The 26,536-nt window shown below is 41.0% G+C and overlaps 1 long non-coding RNA gene across 2 annotated transcripts in view; it reads right to left on the bottom strand.

Moving 5' to 3' along the window:
* LOC111854271 (uncharacterized) overlaps nt 1-26,139 on the bottom strand; it is a 49,285-nt gene extending 23,146 nt beyond the window's left edge. The window contains exons 1-3 of one of the 2 annotated variants that reach the window (XR_011984994.1): nt 25,971-26,139; nt 7,898-7,967; nt 7,664-7,825 (exon numbers count right to left, since the gene is read on the bottom strand). This is a non-coding gene — a long non-coding RNA (uncharacterized lncRNA). The remainder of the gene's footprint in view (nt 1-7,663; nt 7,826-7,897; nt 7,968-25,970) is intronic. The other variant, XR_011984993.1, reaches the window with a different exon arrangement.
* Between the last annotated feature and the right edge of the window lie 397 nt (nt 26,140-26,536).

Below are 26,536 nucleotides of genomic sequence, written 5' to 3'. Positions count from 1 at the left end.
TGGGTGTGGCTAAATTAGGCGATTCCTCTAATTAAATCGGGTCGTCCACATACTTTAGACCATACAGTTGTTGCAAAGTAGTGTTGACTGTGGCTACAAATCCCGCATTCTTGGAGAGGTTCTGGCTCCTCCCTGGTCACAGGGAGATTCGGCCATTCGTTATGAATTCCACTGTTGTTCCAAGGCCGTGCCAACAGCGAGGACGAGCATTTGATTGACAACCTGGGAAGGAATCGATTGTCTGCATAAAACAAGGGTTTGGCTACGGCTTGTTATCACTGCAGAATAATCAGCTGCCTTCATTTGAGTTTTGTTTGTTTTCAATTTCTCTGATTCATTATATCAAATGAATGGAACAGACGGCTTGGACATAGCAGATGAATAAAATTCCCAGAAATCCATTTTCTCCTCATAACAGAAAGAATTATGAAGATGAACAATCCAATCAGCAATTTACTTCCCATACAGAGAAAAAATGCACAGGACACCTGCATACCCTGCCGTAACACCATCCCTAAAGACCGTGACGATAGAAAACGGAGCTTGGAGCCTTATACAGTTGTTTAACTTATACAGGCTTCCAGAGTAATGGATGAAACATGTATTTTTGATGATGTAACCACATACAGTATGTATGTAAATATGTACACACAAAAAACACATCAAGTAATCTCATCGATTCCCAAATTAAACCAAGCTGAAACAACAAGAAAAAGAGTGGATGTTTCCAGGAGTGTCTTGTGTCCTGAAGATCTCAATATTCTCACACTCTATTAGTGTAAAAAGAAAAGTTTCATTCTCACACTCTATTAGTGTAAAAAAAAGTTTCAAAAAGCAGGTTCACAGGCTGCAGGTGGCTTGGTTGCTAATTGCTAAATTTCAACAACTGGTTGTTGAACATTGTGTGCTAGATCATACTGTGCACTTCACAGGACTGTGCTATGCAGATTAACATCAGCTGAGTTCAATATTTATGCAGTTTATGCAGATTACACTTTTGTGCATTAACTGAGCCCTTAACAAGGATTTGGGACATAAGTGATTAGCCCTTCCCGAAGCTACTGTACCAAACGAAACTTGCAAAACCATTTTATCTGAAAGCATAAAAATCTCGCAGACCTTTCAGACATTTCTGCCTTACATGTTGTGTTTCATCTCTGCCCTTGCTCTCAGTTAATGATGTCCTTATCTGAGATTGACAACTCGCTGTATTTGGTTTGCAAGCCAGAATGAGGAAAAAAAAAATAAATCTGAATACTTTCTAAGTGGTCCTTCATAGAAATGCAACACACCTGCTCCACGTGGTTTTTAAAAAAATTACATGTACCAGAAAAAGAAGAGAAGTGTACACACAAATCAAGACAACGAAAAGAAAAGTGTCTGAAATTTTAACATATTCCCATTTCTTAAACAGCCAAAAGATAAACTGATGTGGACTTTTGTGCACCATCAAAGGCCTTTTGAAGTTTCCGGAAGGAACTGTACCTATCAGCACTGCACAGCCACGAACATCTCCCCTGCTCCGGTCTTGTTTCCTGCCTGGCACGAGATTATTTCAGCTTCACTTAATTGCAGTAATTCACAATGTAAACCAGCAAATCGGGAGCCGCAAGGCAGCATTCGCCAAATGAGCAGTGAACTGGTGAGTGCGCATGCCGATTTCCTGTTGTTCTTTTGTCATCTTTTTGCACCTGTAAAGCAATTCCCTCAGTCCACCCCCTCCCCCAATGCCATTTTCAGACATTTAAAAGCAATATTTTTCTAACACAGAAGTTGCAATTTTTTTGTTCCGGATGCACTTAACCTCCTGCTCCAACGAAGGCTTTTACTCTAACAAGGAGCGGAGAGAATGTGTATTAGTCTGAATCTGCTTATAGGTGCCATTTGTAAGCTTGTCATTAAACCTAGGGTGGCTGGGGGGTGCGGACGATTTTCAGCACTTTATACTGACTTAAAAGAAGGGGGTGGGGCTTCAGTGGCTCTTGATGAAGACACTTGAACATGTTGATGTGTGATGGCTGTGAAATACATATGTGTAACCTAGGTTACGGGTAACTGCATAAGAAAAACACACACTTATGATGTGCACCTGTAAACTTTTCGTTTGTATGTCATCTGTTTCTGCATATGTAAGTTTCTGCTTATATACAGTATGTACTGCTTATATCAGTTTTTTTTGTGCTATGACAACAAGGAATTGGATTCTGTAACTGAAGGATCCAGTGTTATATTTCTTCACCCAGAAAAATGGCTGCTTACTAGTTAAAGTAAGTATCAATTCTTGTACCCCATGCAATCAGGTTTTCGCTTATTGGTCAGTCAAGCTGTCAGTAATGCCATTGACCATGTAGGATCACTACAGGTGCCCCATGCCATCAAGTTCTCACTGGTTAATTGTTCAAGCTGTCAGTTGTGCTATTGACCAATGTGGGACCTAGGGTTGCAAAGGGCTGGAAAATATCTGGAAATTTTCCTGAAACTTTCCGTTCCATGGGAAGTTAAGCTGGGGAATTTTGGAAATATTCCACATTAGAAACTTTCCATGGGAATTAACGGGAAAGTATGGGAATTAACAAGAATATTCCTAGAATTTTGCAACCCTAGTGGGACCACTACCGGGCTGGGAGGGATGACTCTGTAAGACGCATCATATTCTACAAATGTTCAGTCAGTTGCATAGTGCTAAATCTCGCTCTTCAATAAGGACAGAAATGACTAATCCTTTGTTACAAATGTACCTTTCTGGGTCGACATTATATAGGGTGACCAGAAAATCCATGTCAGGGACACTTTGAGCTATTTCAGGTTTTACAAACTACTTTAAAATCGAAAGGCTCCTCTGCTCGGCTAAATAGTTAATTTTTTCTTGTGCTTTGACTGGTTTGTTTCCTTGATTGAAAAACTCATCCAGCTGTTTCGCATTAACATTAGTGACACATGCATGATTACAGGAGACTAACCAATCAGCACACAGCAAGAGCTCAGTGCTTAAGTGAAATCCCGGTCCTTTTAATTGAAATTGTACTTCACAGATCCTGTCTTATTTCAAAGTGTCCTCCCTGTCATGGATTATCTGGTCACCCTATCACTATTGAAAGAGTAGTGCCAAGTAAGTCTTGTGTCAGTAGTTATTGGTACTACAACGTCTTTTTGTTTCAGTGCCTTAGAATATATATCTATTCGCGACGTTGCTATGTACGCTCACCGGGGTGGCTCTACGGGTATGCACTGTATCACTAGGGTGGCTCTACGGGTATGCACTGTATCACTAGGGTGGCTCTACGGGTATGCACTGTATCACTAGGGTGGCTCTACGGGTATGCACTGTATCACTAGGGTGGCTCTACGGGTATGCACTGTATAACTAGGGTGGCTCTACGGGTATGCACTGTATCACTAGGGTGGCTCTACGGGTATGCACTGTATCACTAGGGTGGCTCTACGGGTATGCACTATATCACTAGGGTGGCTCTACGGGTATGCACTGTATTTAAACCCCTCATCAGAAGAACCCCTCATCAGTGGCTAGCAATGTAAATGGCAGGTACACAGCAGTTTAACCCAAGTCCAGTTCTTACTTTGTTTGTGACCTTACTTGAGTTTGCTGTTGGGATCGAGCCATCGGTCCATATTTTGTTTGGTTACTTGTGGTTAAGGTTAGCGCTGGGTAGAGGTTAAGGTCGTCATGCTGGGATTAGAATTTTACCTAATGAAATGAATGGAGAGTCCCCACAAAGATATAATTACAAACCTGTGTGTGTGTGTATTTACAGAGGTGGAATGTTCAGATTTAGAAGGTACAAATCCAGACCAAGATTTTATTTCTGGTTGGTTGAAACAATTAAAATCATGGTTTGGATTTGTACTTTCTGAACCTGACCTTTCCACCTCTGTGTGTTTGTGCATTGGGGGTGTCCATAGGACAGCAAGCAAGCAAGCAATAAAAGAGCATGAGTTTCTCAACAACATTATCTAACTACCTTTGGTGAGAAAATAATCAATCCTTAAGGAAACCCCATTACCCCTTAATGAAAATTAATGAAATGAGTAAGGCAATGTGAATAACAATGCAGAAGGTGCCCAATTTCTGCATCTAGAATGAAAAAGACCATTTCAAGAGCTCCAGAGATGGAGTGTAACAAGCATACCTACTATTATTAGCAAATTTACTTTAATGAGGTTGGGGCTACAGCCAATACCAACTCTGAAAAAATATCCTATTTAAACAAAGTGAAGGAAAAACTGCAAGTAATGATTGAACTACTGAAAAATTGATTTAATTTAAATGTGGGTTCTCACTTAGAGTGTGAAAGGTCCCAGGTTCAACTCTGGGGTGTGGACCTGCAGGTTAGGGCTGTGATTGGAAGGTCGCCGGTTCAAAAACTGATGTCACTATTGAGCAAGACCCTTAACCCCAATTGCTCCAGGGACGCTGCACCATGGCCGGCCCTGTGCTGTGACCCCAAGACTTGCTCTCACCTGTATATGTGTCTGTGTGTCTCACGGAGAAAAAGATGGAACATGCAAAGACTACCCAATTTCCAAAACAGGATGAATAAAGAATCACTATTCAATTATTCCATGTTTGGTGACTCCAGGAGAAAACTGCAAAACAGGCAATATTTCTAAGACAAGCAGAAATTGCCAGCAATGTCTAAAACACAAATCCAAATGTGTTTCGGAATGTTTATTTAACAGGGTAATGGAACAAAGATATTTTGCTGCATGACAGAATGGTTCTTGCTCCACATTTTGTAGCGCTGTCCCGTGCGGTGGCTCTATGCCTGCACCCACACTCCGTCTCAATAGCACATTCAAATCAGCTACCATTATAAATAAGCATGTAAAATACTGCATGAAAGACAGCTGTGCAATTACGGGTTGGAGGTGTTAAAAGCGAACAACATGCCGATTGGATGTGTGTAGAGTCAGTTACACATATAACTTTACTGAATGCAATAATTACAATGCATAAGGTTTCTCCTAAATGTAACAGACTAAGAAAGCATTGCAAGAGGCAAAAAATTTAAGAGAGACATAATCACCTGGTAAGAATAACAGCAGGAGTTTGAATATTTGCTTTTTTGTGCTTTAATTAATTGATCTGCATGTATAAGCTCTGTGCTGGCTTATGTGATTATGAAAATACAGCAACAAAGATCTCCTCCACGCTCTTGAGACATTAATTATTGGTGGACATTGGTTGCTGTGAAGTGCTAAAAATTAAATTACTATACAGTAAATACAGGTCATTTTTATGCTTCAGTCAATTTTTGGTTAACTGTTGCCTGATGGTGAGAAATCCCAATCAATCTCCTTTATTCTGTGTTCTGCATTAACTATTATTTTTTTTCCCCATTGACTATACACAGGGATTGACATAACTGGTATGCAAGTACGCATTCACCTATGAAAGAGATACGTGAGGAAATCGATTGTTGTAACAGCGTGAATCCGTATGTATTTTATGTGCATTTGCGCTGATATGACAAGAAATTTCCGTGCATTTTAACATCTATACCGCAAATGAAGTACAAATTAGCATATAAAGGTTATCAAGGTTAATACCAACAGGACCATGATATCTTAATACTGAGTAAAAGAATTAGTAGCAGGACTGCTTGGACTTTGGTTTGTGCGTTCTAGAAGGGTCCCTTTACTAAGGTATCTCACTTGTATAGTTCTAGTGAAAAACATATTGATATATTCTTGTTCCAAATGCCAGCCAAACATTGTGATAGCTGCACAACTGGAGAACGGGTAACCACACTTAATTTACACAGTTAATCTGTGAGAAATTCATTTCATGGTTGTTACACAGAACCGTGACCCACATAAAAAAGAAAAACTGAATTTTATTTTCTGATTGTTGCAATATAATCGGAGTTGTGGTTAAGCTCAGTACATTTGTCAAAGAGTGGATGGTTACGGCAGGGTTTGCACTTGTGGGCGGCTAACGCATCCCTGGCATCGACACGTGTCCCGTAATAGCTGCACCTCCCTGCAACACCTCCTCAGCAACCCCCACACGCTTCAATAACACACCCCACAGCACAGCTCTAATCAACATGATGCACGTGCTCTCTCATTCTTTTCAATAGATGGAAACCTTGAAGTCTCTGATTTTGATTTGATTTTTTTAAATTTAAATATTAACACTGCCTGTTATTGAAAAATTGATAGAGGAAAACATTGCACTGTAGTTGAAATCAGTTTTCGAGTCTGACTGAAAATACTTAAATTCCTTTGACTTAAATTCCTTTGGTTCCCTTGTCGTGACACCAACTTAAAATCTAAATGGTAAATAGTTACATACCAATCCCATGTTAATTCATCATTAATGAATTGATATGCACGTTTTTATCTCAAGCAGTTACTATATTTGTTACTATGTCTATTAATTCTGTAAACCTTTGTGAACTACTAAAGGAACAACTAAAGGAAGTCAGGAATAACACAAGTGAAATACTGTTCTCATGTTCATCATTAATCAATCATGATGCATCTTCTATCTTAAGTAGTGCCTATATTTGTCCATGATTCGTTCATGATTTGTACTTCAATAGTAACTGAGTTATTACTAAGTATTTGTGCCCCGTCAAGTAAAGTTACCATTTCATCTTTAGCCTGTGACCCTAGTCAGGAAAAGTGGTTAGGGGATGAATAGATGGATGGATGTTTTACATTTATATTGTTTTTAAGAGTACATCTAAAACTGGACATTTTTGGTATTTTGACTTATTAATCTGCTTTTTAAAGGACACATCACACTGAGTAGGCCTGCCCTCTACATGGATGAACTTCCCAACTCAGCAGCCATCAAATTCATAAACCAAAGGGAGCTGAATTAATGTAAGAGCCTGTGAGAGGGAGCACCATCTGTAATGGGCCACCGGGGAGGCTGTTCACTGGATGAGGAGAGAAATAACCTGCCCTGTGTGTGGAATGTCCTGTGGGTCTGTGGGGAATCCGCTCCAATTAAGCCGAGTCGCGGAGTGGGAGTGGGTCGTGAGCTTGGGAGCGGTACAGCAATGCGCTGCCTGAATATGAGGAGGAGAGCCCATATATTGCCGTGCATCTGTCGATGTCACAGTGGGCCACTGCAATCTCTTTCAATGTATAACCAAAGGCCTGCTGATTGGCAGGAAGGCGTCCAGCTGGGAAAGCATGGGAAGCTAAAGAAGAGATCAACCTGAGATTTTCTGCAGCATTGTGGTGGGTGTATTAGCTCTGCAGATGTTGTTTCTTTGTGAATTCTCCTCCCAGACTTCGTATGTTCTGTGTTTGATAAGGCTTGACGCTTTCCCAGGAATAAAGAAAACAGCCATCTAGCAAAACGAGGTAATGGCCACACCTGTATAAAGTCTGACAGCACTTCGAGAATAAAAGCATGGGTTCAAACTCTGTATTCCGTTGTTAAAAGCATGGGAAGCGTATCCAAGGTCCTTTGTGTCCACGATCTGCACTGCAAATGTGTTTCTTTCCCTCTGCTCATCTTAAAGTCTCTGCCTCCTCTGAACTGCACTGCACTCCAGTTGCAGCGCGCACTTTTGTTCCTCTGTTGTGAAATCCCGTTAAAGGCTTTCCGACACAATCATACCGCCGGCCAGGAAAGACGCCGTTACGCGGGGCTTTTTGTGGCCTGTTTATCTGCGGCCTTTACCTATGCCTGACGGCGTCCTGAAACACACATCAAGGGCTGCTTTTTGCCTCGCTGCCCCACAGGCTGCCCATTACTTCGAGGAGCAGCGTAGATGGGGCTGGGGGTATTCTCAAGGTATATGTTGACACACCCCTAGGGCCACTCCAGGATTTGCTGGGCATTCTGTACATTCAAAGAAAACATTTTTCTGCACACTCAGACAAAATATTGTCAAACATGGTCATGACACGGCACCTGAAACTGACGTCCAGTCTTTCCGTAACCATCTCCTCCACTCAGCGTCACAGTGAAATGGAGGCAGAGGCTGTGAGACAGGACATGATAACAATTTGATCAGCTGACTGGCAGGAAACAAACAGTATATTCACTTAAAACAGAATAAACACATATGTGAAATGCATTTGAACATATAATATCAAGAACAGTAGTGGGAACAATAAGGCTGATGGGACATGGCTCATTGGGTTATGACACTGTATCTGTGATTAGGAGGTTGGTGGTTGAGCGATTCCACTCTCTAATGGCTAACTATGCTTTCTCAAAAGAAATGTATGCTGCTTTGGATAAAAGCATCAATAAAAGCCAAACAAAATAATAATGATCTAACATGTGGTGCAATTCAATGTTCCAGAATATTCAGATTTCTACGTTTAGTATTCATGGTGTGACTGACAAAAATTTTGGATGCTTCCCATCATGCATTGTGCTGTATAGGCAGATGGTTGATGCAGAGGCAGGTTAGCAACAATTTATCCAACAATGTATGTCCTATCACATAATCCCTGGCCACAATGGTGTGGAGGCATGTTCAGAATATCGGAATAGATATTTTTAAACAACATTACACAATGTTATTGCGTGTCAATGAATTTCAAATCAATATCAAGGCAAATTCCATTTTTTTTTCATATAATTTATAGTTTTGAGACTAAATTCAAAAGAAACTCATTTCAGCTTTACAGTACCAATGCCATTGTGTATTACCCTGAAGCAAAATAAAATATTTCAACTATGTACAATGGGTAATAAAGTACTGCATAAGTTTTATGATTATTAAGAGAAGCAGTAAACAAATTGATGTGTACTCCATAAAGGTACTGAGCAGACATGGCTTTGAACAAAGTGACTCATTGTATCTTTCTTTTTTTATTCCAAATGTCAAGCCTTGAGCCAAAGCTGTAAAGGTTATTTATCAGCTAATAAAATCAATGAGCCACTCAAGAGCAGGAGCAAAGACGCAGCTACAAACTGTACTGCTGTTAACAAACTCGACATGACACACATAACCCAGACGTTCCGCCCTCCCGGAAGTTACGGGAGTCTCCTGCAAACTGACAGCAGCTTCATAATATCCACCAGTGATGAGCAGTATCCTGGAAATCTGTTGCTCTGCTATTCAGCCATGGTAAAAATGAGTTGGCAAGAAGCTTTACCACTGCATCCCCAGACCAACCTAGCCGGCAAATTTTACAGACAAACTCGAGTTCCACCCCCAGGCAGCACAGGACTTGGGTGGTGTCTAATTTTAATACTGTCCAGACATTATTTCACGGTATACAGTACTTTGACTGTATTTCATAAAGCAATGCTATTCTGGTATCTCCCAATAAAATTTCCTGAGCAGGTGGTGGTGGGGGGGTTGGTATTACTGGAATACTACCCAAGCCCAGCCAGCACCCCTTTTCATGAACGTCCCTCCTCCGAATCCCTGACAACAATTTGCCTAAGGGGGGTTGTCTGTAGAACTTGATACATATAATTGACACATGATTGACACATATGACCAACAAGCTGAAGCAAGCAAGTAATGAAAATACCAGCATTCACAAAATGTAAAACGATGCCACAACCACATTCCACTAAAATCCTCACTAAAATTTGCAAAATCACTAAGATTGCTGGATACCTACAGCACTTTCTGTGATAACACTACCCATGATAACACTACCTGTGATAACATTATTCATAATAACACTACCAGTGATAACACTACCTGTGATAATCCAATAGCTGAATTGTCCATCTGTCCATCTTTTACATTCTTGTCGAGTATGGGAAGCTCATTTAAAATTTCCTTGCAAGAAATGGGTTTGTCCAATTGCATGCGGAGATCTGTCTAGCCTAGCAATCTTATAACTACAAATACCACAAACCATAAGTTGAAATGATATAATTTCAGAAGTATTAAAAGCCTCCGTGTATTACAAATCCATCACCAGCTAAGTGTGGTACAAAGTGACATGAGAGTGATCTGTTTAGAACACGCAGAGAGATGGACTAGAAATGATTGCTCACGTTCTGTTAATCTCATACGTCTGAAAGGCAAGAGAATCGATTGAAACTTTGTTGCAAAGGTATTAAATATGCAGAATCGAGCACTGGTTGGTTTTCTCCGCCAGTGCAGGTGGACAAATGGTAGACTTCATAAACCTTGTATATATAGAGGGTTCCATTGATCAATTCCAATCACTTTGTTTAAAGCCCCGGTATATTATCGGCACAGAACGTCTCCTCAGACGGTGTATCAGCAACATCATTCTTGACTGACTGTTCTAACTGCCTCCCTGTCCATCAGAAGGCTCTGCTCTGTTCTGCTTTCTTTGCTCTGTATCCAGACTGACATCCACATGCTACAGCTCTCAGTCATGGTTAACAGCCACCTTCCTTCCCAACCTTTGACATCCCCCAACCTGAGTGCCATTCCACAAAACAGCAGCAGGGCAATGCAGGCTAGAATAAGGTGTGCTGGGGGTTTCAGCTAATCACCAAATCCAAGACCAGGGGGATATTACAGCTGCCTGCCTGAAATCAGAAGTAATGTGTCCATCCACCTGTGAAATGAAAAGCATGGAAGTGTGTGTGTGTGTGTGTGTAACTGGAGCCAAGCTTCCAGTGACCATGAGCAAAAAATATACAGATGGACACACATAAGTGAGCATCTGCATACACACACATGACTTCTACTCATATTTATTCATAATACGGAACATTCAATAATTATATTAAATAAAGAAATGTTAATGACTCACGTCTTCTTTTCAGATCACTCATCTTTTTGTATCAACAACCAGAATTTATATTTAGTTTTTATTTTCATATGATGAAAAAATATAAAACTTGTTAATCTAAATCCCCAATCCCCTCCCTGCCCTTCATATCAAAAAAAGTGCCTGAAGACAAATAACAATTAAACAGCTTAACTAATAAACAGAATCACACAATACCTCGTCGCGCCAATATGAAAGTACGGAAAAGAAATATGAAACTGAGTTATCTATTAAAAATGTGAGACGACTATAAATGAAAGCGAAGGGCCTTGAGTAGCAAAAAGACATTTCTTTCGTTCTGCTAAAAATTGCTAATTGGATTTCCTCTGACATGCTTCATCATCTGTAAAGCAACACAACATTTAGGTAAGAGGTTTTTTTTTTTTAACATTTTTGAATGCAGATTTGTGATTAGATGCAAGCTGATGGTGAGACTCTTAAGAAATGTGTGTCAGTAGTTTCTTTCTGCTTCAGAATTGCCTCTAACATTTAGAAAATGCAGATCCCTGAACTAGATAGTCGTATAAAATAGAAAGTCACAGACTGCGCACAATGGGGAAGAAGAGCTGAAAGCCAGAATTACAAATATTCAGCTTTTGGCCCCCAAGACAAAATTATTCATCGTGCATTTCATTTCATGGGCATAAATCAGACTATCAATTTGCGCAAGACAAACACTGGAGGAGCGAATCCAGACATCCACCCATCCATCCTGTATCCTGGACAGTGTGACTGGGGCCCTGGAGCCACGCCCCAGCAAGCACGGTGCACGACGCTGCATATCGGTGAAACCAAAAATGAGCCCATTCATTAATAAATATTAATTTCTTCATATATTAATCACCTAGCCAGCAACCAGACCTTAGTTGGCTTTGCTGAGTATTTAATGAGTTAAAACAAATAGGAAGTGGATTGAAGAGTCATGAAGTAAATAATGGCAGATATTTTTCACTCTAATGCTCTCTTGGCGTTGGTCTTTTGCAGAGCTGACGATTGATTAGTACTAGTTGCAAACAGGTGTTAAATATGGCCTGCCCCTCCTCACCGCCTCATTTGCATTTAGCACTATAGAAAACAGATCCATAAAGTATTTCTGATGTGCTTAGTGCATGGTTCTGGATCAGGTTCCCCTTTCTCAAACCTACAATTCATGTTCCAGTTTGCATTCGGGACACTCTGTGGGTACTTGATTCTGTGAGGTAGTTTTATTTGGTTCATGGGTCCTATTCTGTGTGTCCCACAAAGCAGGGGGGTGTTCCAACGAAGCAGGATTTCTTGGTTGGCTTGGTTTAACTTAGATTGAAGTCATGATTGTCCAATAGAAATGCTCCTTACCTAACCTCTTATTGGATAATTATGAATTCTAGCTTAAGTTAAACCCAGCTAACCAAGAAATCCTGCTTTGTGGAACACCCCCCAGGATTTCACAGTTAGCTGGGTTAACTTAAGCTGGAAGTCATGATTGTCCAATAGGAAAGTGCCTTACTTAAACTGGTATTGAGTGATCATTACTTTTAGCTTAAGGTAACCCAGCCACTTGATCAGAAATCTTGCTTTGTGGAATACCACTCAGATAGCCGGGTCAGTTTGGAGTAATCCAGCATCCCAGGTGCACCCCATCTGAACTCTTTGTGTTTCTTAACTTTCTGCATGTGTATAAATGCATAATTTTCACAATTACAAATTGCGGAATGCAGAAGTCGTCACGGAGCAGGATGTTCTTCTGTATAGACCGCCACCTGGCAATGTGCAATCATTTTCTAAAAATTATTTAGAAATAATCAAATATATAATTTGTATTATTTTGGTTTGCTTAATAAATGCTGACGTACGGGGTCAGCAGAAGTGTATATTTTCATATAACATCAGTAGGTGGAGTTACACGTATGTAACAGCCGTGAAACAAATTCAGCTGGCAAGCCAAGTAAATGATTAACCCATGAAATAAATGACTACATTCCATTAGCTGTAAAATGTAACAAAATTTACATTTGGTGATGTTTTTTTTACACCATTATCTTGATCTTGTGTAACATTATAATTTCATGCAACTGCATATCCAGTACAGGATCATGGAGAATCTGTCATGGAGTCAATCACAGGAAGTACACAGCTCAAGGCCAGGGCCACACTGGACAGGGTGATTGGCCAATTTGGAGACATTAGCCTGCCTAACCCATGTTTTTGAATTGTAAAAGAAAGCTGGACTTATTCTGGCATTAGGGTTAGAGTTTGTGATTTTGCTCAAGCATCCGACCTGATGCGATTACTCTGTTGGCCATAGGATTCAAACTGGCAGCCTTGGTGAACTTAGAATTACTGGAATCACCACATCAGTTATGGACACTGGGTAAGGACAGGATGCCAAGTACTGAACCTAATGTTTAGTGACTCAATGAGGTTGGAGCATCACTGTCACACAGAGTTCAAAATGCATGGTGGTTGCAGTTCCAATGCGGGATTCAATATAAATTATAAGAGGGTAAAGAGGGCATGCAACCAGATGGATGACATTTTGAGAGAGAAAAATCTGTCAGAAATTATTTAAGCTGTGTTAAAATTAGTCAAACCTGGAATTTTCAAAGACATGTTGACAAAGAAAGATGGTCTGCAGGAGAACTGAAGCATTCCTTAAGGTCATACATGAAAGATCAAATTAGCACAGTGCTACTAAGGTGTTAGGTACTGCAAGGCAGCAGGATAGAGAATCTCCTCAGTAGTAGGTCTTAAAGTAGACACAGCATTATGGGTATGAGTAGTTTTATTGTAGCAGAGTAGGCCAGAATTTGTATATGGCAAAAGATTTGCAGGGTATTTTCCCTCATGTATTACAGGGTAAGTGTGAAGTACAGTAATACAAGAGACCTTGTGTATGAATGGTTTGGATCTCTTCCTAGTGGTGAATTCCAGAATTATATAAAATATTATATTTATCTGCCACAGAGATTTATGCTTTGTACGGTGATGTAGATATCTGACATCAAACCCATTGATCTTCAAGGAGTTCAAAGAGGTTAAACACCCAGACTGAGTGTAGACTTTACTACAGCCCAGGGATGCCAAGAGAGCCGTACCCCGCAGTACTTCCAGAGACAAGTGGCATCCGCCTGTCGCCCTTCAAGACCAAGAGTGGCAGATTGCCAGCCAGATAATCTTTGAGGAGTCTGACGTCTTTCTTCAAGGCTATATTCCAATGTTCAGACTGAAGAATAACCTCAGTGATGACACTGCTGTGCAAAAGTTACAACTCAATTTTGTGCAATGAACAATGAGGTGAAAGATGTTCAAAATATCCTGGAAAGGAGTTGGAATAAAAAAACCACATCATCATATTGATCGCCTCTTGTGTGTGTGTCTGTAAGTAGCAGGTCTTTTTCTGTGGGTCATTTTTTTGGGAACAGCACTATAAAACAGTTTCAGATAGACAAAAACTGCCAAAGATACAAGATTTACTGGACAGCCTAAAAAGATTCATACTTTTCAATCAAAGATGCATCAGAGTTTTCAGGAATGCAAGGGGGTTATATGAGTGTGTCTGCATTCCATTTGGGCTAACAGATGCACCAGCTGCATTTCGATAATGCATGGAGGGTATTTTAGGGGGCATCTCTGATGAATGTTTTTTTCCCGAGAGATAGATCCAAAAAGATCCACAGACTTAAAAGAAAAACAGCCAAAATCCGTCTGAGAAGTGAGGGTTTTTAAGTTACTATAGATCCATTATTTAGTATTTCTCCAGATCAACTAAACCAATGTTTGAATTACTTAAGTCTCCTGGTGAAGTGGAGGAAAAATCATTTATCATTTATTAAAAAGAAGGGTGGCACAGTGGTGCAGTGATTAGCACTATTGTCTCACATCTCTGGAACCAGAGTTCCATGTGTGTGGAGATTGCATGTTCTTCCTCATGTCATTGTGGGGTTTCCTATGCGTACCCTCAGTCTGAAAACAAGCTTAATTGGAGTTATGGGAATGCCCTGCAATGGGTACCCCATCCTTGGTTGTTCCCTGCCTTGTGTATTTAGTCTCTGGAATAGGCTCTGGACCCACCAAGATCCTAAATAGGAAAAGTGGTTTCAGAAAATAGATGGATGGATTTGTTAAAAGCAGTAGACAGACATCAGTTGTCTTCACAACCACCTATCAAGTGGACTTTTATTGTGTCCAGATTTATTGACTGATCCATTCTCTGATGGGTAGAGTGGTGGCTCTGTGGCTAGCAGTCGGAAGGCTGCTGGTTCGAATCCCATGAATGCCAGGAGTGATCCTACTCCATTGAACCCTTGAGCAAGGCCCTTAACCAGCGACTGCTTTGTCCTGGGTATGACGTTAATCTACATCCAGCCCTGCAGGGCGGTCTTCCAACTTACAGGGAAAAACTTGGGGGTTGGTGGCAGGACTGGCACTCCAGCCACTGGGGAGTATCACCAGCTGCATGGCTGCACTCAGGTTCTCATCCCTGTGGTGGGTGTGGCAATGCGCTATAAATCAGTGCACACTCCTTACCTCTCTGTCTCATTCTCTGGAATTTTAACTTACCATTTGTACTACATTCTGATGCGTCCAATGAAGGGCTTGATTCAGTACTACATCAACTCCAGAGTGGTAACCTCTGTGTGATAGGATATAGATCAAGATAGGACTGTTATTAGGCATTATTATGTATATTATTATGTATGTTGCACAATCCACAGATGTATGTGTTAAGCTACCAGACTCATTGCGGTTGGACCCTTCTGCCTTGGTGAAGTAACTGAGTTCCACCTTGAGTACTGACTTGTCGAGATCAATGTTGATGCCCTCTTATGATATCATGTGGACTTTACTGATCACATGATTGAGTACTATCACCAGATGTTATTTCTGCTCTGCAGTGGGGACAGCTGATGTGCTATGGGTTGCTGCATTAAAGCTCACTTCTTTGGATAAGCTGGGTGAGACTGGTCATGTTGTGTGTACCTTATCAAGGCATGACATCAAAATATAACAGATAAGTAATGATGTCATCATGCTTAAGGAAAATAGATGGATCCCCAAAATGAGACATGGAACAGGATACAAAAAGGCATGCTCATCAATGGAACAAATTGATGTTGGAAGACAAGACCCTGTAGACAGAACCAAGTCTTTGGAAACTGTAGGTTCTCCCTAGCAGTCTCAAACTAATCATGCTGAAAGCCTTCATGACAACAATGGTCATGGTTCAGTTGACAAAGTCAGATTACATTGATTAAGAGTATGTGACCAAGAAATATGCCTGCATCAAGTACAACCGCTTCACCAGACAGCACATATGGGTTCTATAAGAACAAGCTGCTAAAGGAAACAAACTAATAAGGGTTGTCCTGTTATTTTGTGACTCATGTTATAAGCTCTCACTTAGCACTTCTCACTTAGCACAACTAGACTTACAATGTAACAGTAAGTCATTGTTGGGCTTGACTACATACTGACTTGGAATTACAGGTACTAATAATGCAATCTTTATGCTAATTGGCTATCAAAGAATGCACAGTACATGCTTATTGGTGTTTGGAATTGGGGCACTTCCCAGCCTAATAAAGAGGCGATTCAAAGGGCGATTCTCTTATATCTGTCGCATTAGAGGGTCACCCATGTACCTGACTGTACTGCACTGCTGACTAAGTGAACACACTTTTATTGGTTAATGAACTAAAAAAAAAATCAGGATTGAAAACTCACTATATGTTTACTAGATCCTATCTGCACTAAATTTCTTTAAGAGTTGCTTAAAGTAGTCAGAGAACCTATATTTAAAATAATTAACACATCCCTAATTTCTGCTATTGTGACATTCAAAGTGTATGTAATGACACCACAGCTTTAGAAGCCAAAGTTAGATTTGTATGTTCTTAATAATTATACACCTGTCTCAAATGCCCCCATTCTCCAAAGAAAATTACTTCCACCCATCTGCAACCATACTTGGATATTAACAATATATTTGAAAAGTATCAGTTTGGCTTCCAGCCGATTCACAGCATTGAAACAGCTTCAGCTGCAGTTATAAATGATGAACTACTATAATCTCTTCCAAGTATGCAACAGTATCTTCTTTGGCATTGGCTTTGATAATATCAACACTATCAACTGCTGAATAATTTAAAAGCAGGCTAGCATGTGGCGTCCGTACAGAATTTTCCATAAATGGTTCTTCTCCTACATAAACAATTGTGACCCATATGTTTGGATATTTCATAACCCCCTGAATCAATGGTCTCCGTGGTGATATATGGATTCCTGCAGAGATTGGTGTTGGTCCCTTTATTGTTCTGTCTCTGCATGCTTCCTATATTAGGAATGATATGAAAACATAAAATTAACTTTTATGTAAGTTAAAATTAACCATTTGCAAATGCCACATAAATATATAGTTTTTTGACTGCACCAAATGACTTCACCATAGTAAACTGCATTAAAGAAGTGGAAAGATGAGAGATAATTCTCTATTGGTGCTTTCCACTGCCACCAAGAACCCAGGCATATCACAAAAAGATGGTTTTCCATAGTAAATCATGCAAGCCGAACCCACACTGACATGCCCTTGCTTACCATATGCTTGGATATTTTCAAAGATATAGTAAGAAGGGTTGAACGCGTGGCTAAACCGAGTTGCTAACTTCACCACCATCCGACTGGTCAAAATGCATGAAAATACTGGTGATCTGCATCAATATGCATGGATTATGTGATGGAAAAAAGGGCATATTGTATATGCTATTCACTATTAATTGTATCGTGCATCGCGATATATTGATGCATTCCCAATAACTCAGAACTTGAAAATTCCCAACCTACTACTAGTAGTACTATAGAACCGCCGAACGGAATGGATATGTAATGCAAATCTATGCAAACTAATGCTAATTCCACTAGCATTTGATGCTAACATAACACAGCTATTCTCACAGACGTCCTGGGGAAAATTAGCACCCAGAAAATGATGTATGCTGAGTGAACAGCGTCTCTGTCACACTCTAAACCCGGCAACGCCTTTGGAAAACCAAAGCTAGCTTGAACCGCCCTCTAACTGGTTTCTCCTCGTGGCACGGCTCAGGTTCTGCTCGGTTCCTTATCCTACTAAAAAAGCGCCGCATGTCTAAACAGCGGTAAAACAGAGGTCTCTTTACTATAAGGTGACACCAGCACTTATAATGACCTGTCATCAGCAATTGGTTATGGTTTCACTGAAAAGACGGATAACCTTGGTGTAATGCTTAATGCAGACCTGTCATTTACTTGTCATATTAACTCCTTGTGTAGGATATGCTTCTCTCAGTTTAAACAGACTGTTTTCTAATACTGTAGAAACATCAACAGATGCCTTAATCTGGATCAGAATATCGCAATGCTCTGCTCTCAGCGAGCACAAATTCCACACTGTCTTCCTTACAACAGATGCAGAATACAGCAGCAAGGACTGCAACGAAAACAGGTAAATATGACTGTCGCACCCCTATTCCAATGTTTATGCATGTGCCTTCCTAGAGTTTAGATTTGATTGCCCGGAACCCTAACTTTACATAAAGGTATTAGGAAAGCTTAGTGAAAATGTTTTATTACATTTATATAAATTGTCATTTTAACAAAGCTGATCCGCCTCACTGCAGAACGGCGCTTCAGGGTGCTACAGCCAGGATGTCCAGCAGGACTCGAACCCTGGGTCATGATCCATTTTAATACTAATTTTTGTTGCATTTTTTTTTATTATTGTAATGCCATGATTTGTTGTATATAAATATAACAAATAAGAAAACAGGTGAAAGAACCGCTGGGACACTTCATCCATCCATTCATCCATTGAAATAAAACAATTTCTGTCTAGTGATATTTATTTGTGCATCCCACCCAAACTGCATGTGTGGTCAAACGGTGCTATGACTGACACCCTTTTGATCTGAGGGTTTATTTTAAATAGTAATTGTAGGCATTTTTTTTTCATTTTTGCCCTTATTTGATTACTTGGGTGAAGTGATTTTTCTAAATTTGAGCAGCTTTGTGATTATGTGAAAGGAAAACATTGGCCATAGGGACTTGCTGGAGGTGGGAGCATATGGCTGCAGAAGCAGCGTGTGCGCGTGTGTGTGTGTGCGTGAGCGGGAATGCCGTACCTTATGGGGACACAATGTCCCCACAACATGATGAATACCCGTTTTTTTTCCCTTATGGGGACCAGTTTTAAAAATCTGTGACCGCAATGAAAAAACTAAAAATGCAAAAACTCTTGTATTTTGCTTGGTTACTTATGGTTATGGTTAGGGCAGGGTGGGGGTTAAGGTTGTCATAGTTAGCGTTAGCATTTTTCCAATAGAAATGAATGAGCGGTCCCCATAAAGATATGTTTACCTGACATGTGTGTGCGTGTGTGTGTGTGTGATAGGCAGCTGATTTCAGGTGACTTCTCCCATTTTCAGTAGAGGTTCCCCAGTTCACCCCAGATGGAAAGCCAGTAGGACAGCTTCTGGGATGGGAGGCGGGCTATCCATCCCAGTCAAAAATAAGGAGTGATCTCCGAGTCTGCAGGAACTGGGCCTCCACGGATTGTTCATCTTCCAGAATCTTCTCCCCAGGTACAGGAAAGCATGTCCATTTCCATCATCGATATTTCCTCTGGTCATCCATCTTCCAGCACCCCTGCCTTCTCAGATATCTACAGAATGGTTTGTTCACTCACTGCTCTCCTCTGTCACTTCTGACATAAACATGTGACATTTTTAAAAAAATATATAAAATTAAAATACTCCTTTATAAATTGCTGTTTTTAGCAGCAGCTACACTGACAAACTGTGGTTGTAAGTAACCTTTGAAAAATGAACCATTACTGAGTAATTTCATGACTTTTCTGTATGTTGTGTAATCAACCATATGCGATTGCAGGTCGTTGGGGGTGTTGTGTACGTTTATTTTTGTCAGATCTCACTAATGCATCGAAATGGCACAGGACACGATTCGCTCACACTGTCCACATGGAGCTTTAGTCTACTTGCATCGCGCAAAAATATTTTGGCGACGCCTCCAGCTCAGTGCGGAGGCAGCTCATCTCTGGAAGGGATTCATATGTTCTTGCAGCTCAAATTGCACTTTCATGTCCAGCGTCCTTTTAGCGAGCAGAAGTAATACCAAAATGGATAAATAAATAAGGATGCAATTTAATTAAATGAGCTCTTCTGTGGAGGAAAGGAAAGTGGCTGACTCTCGCCGGTCACTCCTGCAGGTTCCTACTGCCTGCCCGAAGAAAAAAGGAGCCAAACCCCTAGATTAAAGACAGTCCCTTAGTGTGGCTCTCTTTCTTGTGTTATGCATTTAGGGAAATGCTGCAGCGCTTTGGAAATGAATTCTGTTGGGACAAACAGACTGGTGTCAGGCAGAGGTCAATGTCACTGCCTAAGAGCTTAGCTGGCTTCTTCTAATGAGCTTTGATGGGGGCCAAGATCTGTTTGCAGATAGCAAGGCCAGTGGATGGGAGACACGTGCAGCCAAAACGATCATGGTAGCACAAGATAGGATCAACAGCCCAGGGTGAAGGTTATCAGTGGCCAGATTTTGGCTTAAAATACACAGGGTATTATGGCAGAAACTAATGCTGATAGTGACTTAAGAAAATTCATTTTCTGCACTTCTGCTTGTCCTTTTTTGGGTCCGGGTGGTCTAGAGCCTATACTGGAAGCAATGGGTGTAAGGCAGGGAATAACCCAGGATGGGGCACCAGCCCATCGCGGGGCACACTCACCATTCACACCTACGAGCACTTTGCCTACCCCCAATTCACCTTAGCGTGTTTTTGGACTGTGACGAACCCGGAGGACACGCCACAACAACATGGGGAGAACATGCAAACGCCACACATGTAGAACCGGAACGTGGAATCGAACCCTGGTCTCCAGAGGGGGTAGCGACTATGATGCCATGCCGCTCTTCTCAAGAAAATGAAATTAAATGGATCGTAAGCAATTTGAGTAGCATGTGCCTTATTATTAGGGATGCATCCGGTCAAGAATTGTAATCTAAAATATTGTAAGAGATGTGCTCTGGGCCGTTACAGTCAGTACTGGAAGAGACACAGTGCACGTGGCATTTTACCAAATCTGCAGGAAATATAAGCTTCGAAGTACAAAATGTCAAAAGTTTTTGTTTTTGTGAGCTGGAAAAATGACAAACATAAGAAGAGTCAATCCACACTCCGTGCTTCCAAAAAGATCCCACGAGTAATGAAAAAATTCCGGACGGCACAGTAAATGATACAGATACCTGACCAGATTGGAAATACGCACTGCTGGGGAGGGATTTTCTGTAAATCATTCTTATCAAAGATACTGAGAAGTGAAATAAATCCCAGCTCCACCTCCCAAGGGTATATTAATAATGTAAAATAAACAAAATGCATGCAAACATGCACATTTTCTGCCATTATGCAAATTTGACACTGTTCTGCTTAGGTTTCCTGGGCATCTTCTCTCACAAACACACAGACACACTCATGTACGCTTATTCTCTCCCACACTAATTAGCTGAAACGAAAGGCAAGCGTGTTCATTTGTTGCATTATTAACTGCACAGCAAAGTGGTGGTGACATGTTCTTCTGAGCCCGGAACCTTACAAACCCCTCACAACACCGGCTCCTTTTCTCACGGAAAAAAAAGAATATAATGGTATAGAAAAGGATATAGATATAGAGACAGATAGAGAGTTTGAGCAGGCTAAGCCTGTGGCCTAGTAGAGCAGTTGGACCCTGACAGGGAACCCTGTGTCTGCTTGTCACCCTGTTCTGCTAATGGTCTCCTACCTTCAATCTCACCAGCTCCTTTGGGACTAACAGGTCTGGACCATTTGCTGACCTTCTCACTGGGACAGATCATGTTGATAAAGTTAATCCTGAGCGCACACTTTCAGTATCTCTGCAATTTGGCTATTTGTGATAGAAAAGTTTTACACCGTATCATCTACCCAATCAAGCATTCATCTCTCCTCCATAATTGTCCATCCAGTACAGGGTGGAGGTGAACCTGGTACCTATCAGTGGAAGCATCGGGCTCAAAGTACTGGACACCGTGGATGGGACCCAAGACCATCGCAGTGTTGGCACCCACACACGCAACAGGGAATCAAAATTGAGCAAATCCTTTAGAACTCATTCAGTTCATGGGATGTGTTTTTGAGAAAAATTCTGCAGGTTTAATGAGTTTCAGACATTTTTAACAAAAGTTCTTTGTTCTCAATATGGTAATATATGATGAGGAAGCCGGACTTTAAGTCATTGGCGGTCTCATCTCAAAATCAACAAAAAAATGAACTGAGCGAGTTTTGGAAACTTTCTCTTCAATTTCGAGCCTCCAGGCCGCCTAGCTGCATGTTTTTGGACCGTGACAGAAAAAAGGAGATGCCAGAGGAGAAGACGGGGAGGAAACACAAACTCAACACACAGGGATTGGGGGGCAGTGCACTGTATCAAATGTCATTAGGCAGCGAGGACCATTAATCATTCTGTAGAACATCACCTCACAGTGGCAATCCCCACTCTTTGGGAAGTAAGACAATCAGCAGAATCATATTCTGGTAATTTGCTGTCTACTTCCATGCCGCCTTATGCACGGCTAACTTGGACTGTAGCACAGGACCCCAAGTTATAGGGGGCCCAGATTTTTATTTTGGATTTCTTCTGGTTGTCTGTTTATGCTGTAGGTAGGGTACTATCAATGACTTTAGCCACTAAAAATTCAGCACTGGGAGTGTCTCTCTATCCTCTGCTTTGCTGTGCACTTTAAATTCGGAGTTTTAGAGGTTTTTTTTGCGGTTTGTAGCTCCTGATATCTGACCTTCCATGGTCTTGCCCGGGTTCCCGGCTGCCCGCTTTGACACTTCTGAGCAAGAGAGCATTTCCATAATCTGTACCCCTGCAGCTGGATTTTCTATTGTATGCTGGATGCTCCTCCAGACTGTGCAATTAGAAATCAAGTGCTCACTTTTAAGAGGACTCCTGCAGGACCTAAGCCTAACATTACTAAGGCTTTGTGCTATTTCTACCCATTGAGAAGAAGTCACTTTGCCCTGAAAATGTACTGTTGGCACCTGTTGTCCAGTCTCTTTCCCATTAGTGGGCCTTAACATGCTTAAAGCTCTCTAGGGATCTTCGAAGCCCGTGTGACTGAGAAAGCTTGAATATGTAGCAACATAATGCAGCCACAGGGGAACAGGAGGGAAAAAGGCAGAAATTGCACTGCACTCCCGAAAACAACCAGGCTTCTGAGATGGAGGAATCTCTTTCAGGAGAGATGCACGGTTTTAGCGTGACCCAGGTACCATGGAACCAGGGTGGGGGGGGGGGGCACCCAGGCCCATGCCCAGATAACTTTCAGTCCATCATTAAGAATGCAATGATGAAAGAAAAACAAGAAATTATCTACGAATAATTTTATGTCTAGATCTGCGATGGGTTGGTGCCCCATCCTTGGTTATTCCCTGCCCTCTAGAATAGACTCTGGACCCCTGTAACCGTGCATAAGACAAGTGTGTGTAGAAAAGGTTGGATGGATGGGTAATTTATTGCCAACAAATATAAATAATACTTTATTAATAAAACTGTGAAATATATGCCCTTGCTCAGACGTGCGCTGTGGTCCCTGACGTCACCTCATACATGTGCCTGCTTATGAACATTACAATGTGTCTTATGAACATTCTGCACATTTACCCAGAATAAAAAGGCTCTGACCCTGCAGCACTGGACCTCACCCAAAAGCTCCACCTTCACAAACACCGACCATACATCTACAAGGTTGTATGAATCTGCCGGCTCCCCCTGCAAAATCCCCATCCCCGTTGTTTTGCAATGACTGGTGTGTCACAACATGACAGATGCCTGCAGACTGGGCCATTCATCCCCATCAATGCTCCGCGTCTTTGCCGCCATGTAACGGCACCAGACAAAGCATGGCAGCAAACAAAGGCAAAACAAACACATCAATCTGTGGCAGCTACCCCACCACCACAAACCAGGGTGTTTTATTGCACCACGGCATTTTGTTGTCTTATCTAGTTTTTTATTATTGTTATTATTCGAGAGGAAAACACACACATGTACAGAGAAGCTGTCACTTTCGCTTTCGCCTTCTCGGCGTGAGGCTGAAACCTTAAAGCTGAGATGCTTGGCTAGTTTCATGGAAACTGCCATTTCTGCTAATGATGAGGCATCCTGAAGAGGAAGAAGGCTGGCAAACAGCAAGGGAGACTCCGTTATTAAAAGAGGGCCTCTGTCAAACGCTCCATCCTATTTGGGTGTGAGTCTGCTGTTCCTTTTCTAATTTAATTAGACTGGCAGGGGGATCAACCATGATCCAGTTATTATACAAAACAGGCATTGCCCAGAAACGCAGGAAAATTAAAGGGTAATTTACTCACTGGGCCTTGTAGTTGGAAATTGGAGACTCTCTTGGGGTTTGTTAGACTGTGCCCAGGCATGTGCCTGCTGGGTATTTTGTAAATACCAGGACCTGAATGGACATTATTTGTGGTTCCACCAGAAAACTGCTGTCAGATCTGTTGTGCAATTCAAATGGCATTAATTTGAAATATCAGCTGAAGTGGTAAGGAAAAGGCAGTAACATCTTTTGGACAATAAGTTGCTTCCCACAAATGATTAATTTTCAGCATACTGTACATACTCAACATACATCAAGTGCCTTTAGGTTAGCCTTTTTTTCATTCCTAGTTGTGGTTGCCCTTTGAGTGTGCATGTTTGTATTTTACTACTTGGTTAGCTTAATCAGCAATGTGTGTAAAAACATTAGCTGGGTACCCATAGTTTGTTCTTGTCATATTGGAAAAAAGTTTTTGTTTAATGGCAGATCGGAATTCTGCAAGATGCAATCTGTTACCTGACAATTTTGCATGAGGTCGGAGGGGAACCATAGGCCACTGGGTCCTATTTTGGGGAAGTCTGTGTAGGGCTGCACGAATTGGGGAAAATATCGAATCGCGATTTTTCTGACAAATTGCGATTACGATTTAATTTTTTTTATGTCAAGCTTGAGTTCAATATTCAGTGTGTAGTAATTGTAAAACATATGACGCAGCATGAGATACCATCAGTATTAACTGGTCTATATTCTAATGCAAGGAGACTATAAAGATGTCAAGTTAAATAAAATAACAATGAAAACAATTGCAGCAAAAAGAAAAATAGCGATTTTGCTATTTTGCTAATAACACTAGAACCGCCAATTTCCCACGCGAATGAACAAGCAAGAACTACTTCAGTGTATGCAGCCCTTTCGTTTGCGCTATTGTGTTGTTAGCTGCTAATAACGCTCAAAAAACCGTAACGTTCATAACAGAGTGGCTGTTCTGTCCTGAAACCGTAAAGCTGGAAATTTTTTAATGTAGTATGCATTTTATAAAATGTTGAATAAATAGAAGACGTTTATTGGTGATTTCATGTTGGTCGAAGTTTCCGCTTTTTAACAACTGAATACGGTTATTTTCTATACAAATCAATTCAGGTTAAACAAAAAAATGTACGTGTTCATGGTTGCAAACTCTTTCAGACTCTCACGCAAGAAATCTTACGGCAAATCTATATTCCATTCTGAACTTAAAATTAGCTGCATCAAAAACGTTACGGCAGTTTGCAAACCCTACAGACTATTTACAAGGTAATAAAACTTACATACATGCAAATGAGTGTGCAGAACAGAGAACAGAAAATCTCACTCCATGCAGCTGACCAAAGTTGCCAACCCTGCATTTTAAATGAGAAGTAGAATGCAGTTTTCGACTGCAGCTTATCATTCCTTTGCTTTAATACAAATACAAAACGAATGATTAAACATTATGCGTCTCTTTTTGTATGCTTTCTAAATAAGACCGCGTGCCCATACCCAACTCAACTGTAATAGCGATTAAAGCGATTAGTATTTATGTTAAAGCAAGACTTTTATTTTATTACTGTTGTGGGATTAATTTTTGGAAACACTTAAATTTAATAAGCACAAAAACATATGACATAAACACGACTGTATTGTGAGTTTTCATCGACTCCGCTGCTGTGAGAATTACTGACTGTCTCATTGTTTGTTTTGATGGGTTAGCGGTATACTAATGCTATTGCCTATTAACAAAACCAAAGGTATGATACGCTGAAGTATATTGCAGCTGGTGTTTAAAAGGAGCTCGCCGGTTCTATTGATGATAGGACCTTTCTGAAACAATCTCGGACCATGAAATAGAAAAGCAATTCACTTACACCTCAGTAGCGGAATCAACATTTTCTGCACCGCGAATGCAACATTTTCTTCAGGTTTCAAATGTTTGCTGTTTGTGGGCGTGTACTCCGTCGCCTCGGGCCACTTCTGATTGGTGAGTATGACTGTCACATAAGGAGCACGGCGCATGTGATTGGTGAGAACGACTGTCACATAGGGAGCACGGTATGAGTTTGGAAAACTATTCTTACAACAGTTTTAAACCCTGGGTCCGACGTGCTGTATAATGTATGTCCTAAATCGCAGCCTTTGCGATTTGCTAATCGCATTCTTTCAAATCGCGATTTCGATTTGAAATCGATAAATCGTTCAGCCCTAAGTGTGTGGCTCAGTGGGTTTGGCTTCAGTGCCTGTGATTGGGTAGTTGCCAGTTTGCATCCCATCCTTGGCTGAATAGTCTTGTGTCCGCTGGACCCCTGGGTAGAGCCCATAACACTCAAAATGGGGGGGGCAAATAAACGGTCTGACCCTGCACTAAGACCTCAAACTTCACTATCAGCTATATATGCACTACCAGTCAAATGTTTGGCCAAAGCAGCCTACGAAG

The sequence above is a fragment of the Paramormyrops kingsleyae genome, chromosome 23, assembly GCF_048594095.1.
Source record: "Paramormyrops kingsleyae isolate MSU_618 chromosome 23, PKINGS_0.4, whole genome shotgun sequence".
Taxonomy (NCBI): Eukaryota; Metazoa; Chordata; class Actinopteri; order Osteoglossiformes; family Mormyridae; genus Paramormyrops; species Paramormyrops kingsleyae.
This window is presented reverse-complemented; position numbering and strand designations above follow the sequence as displayed.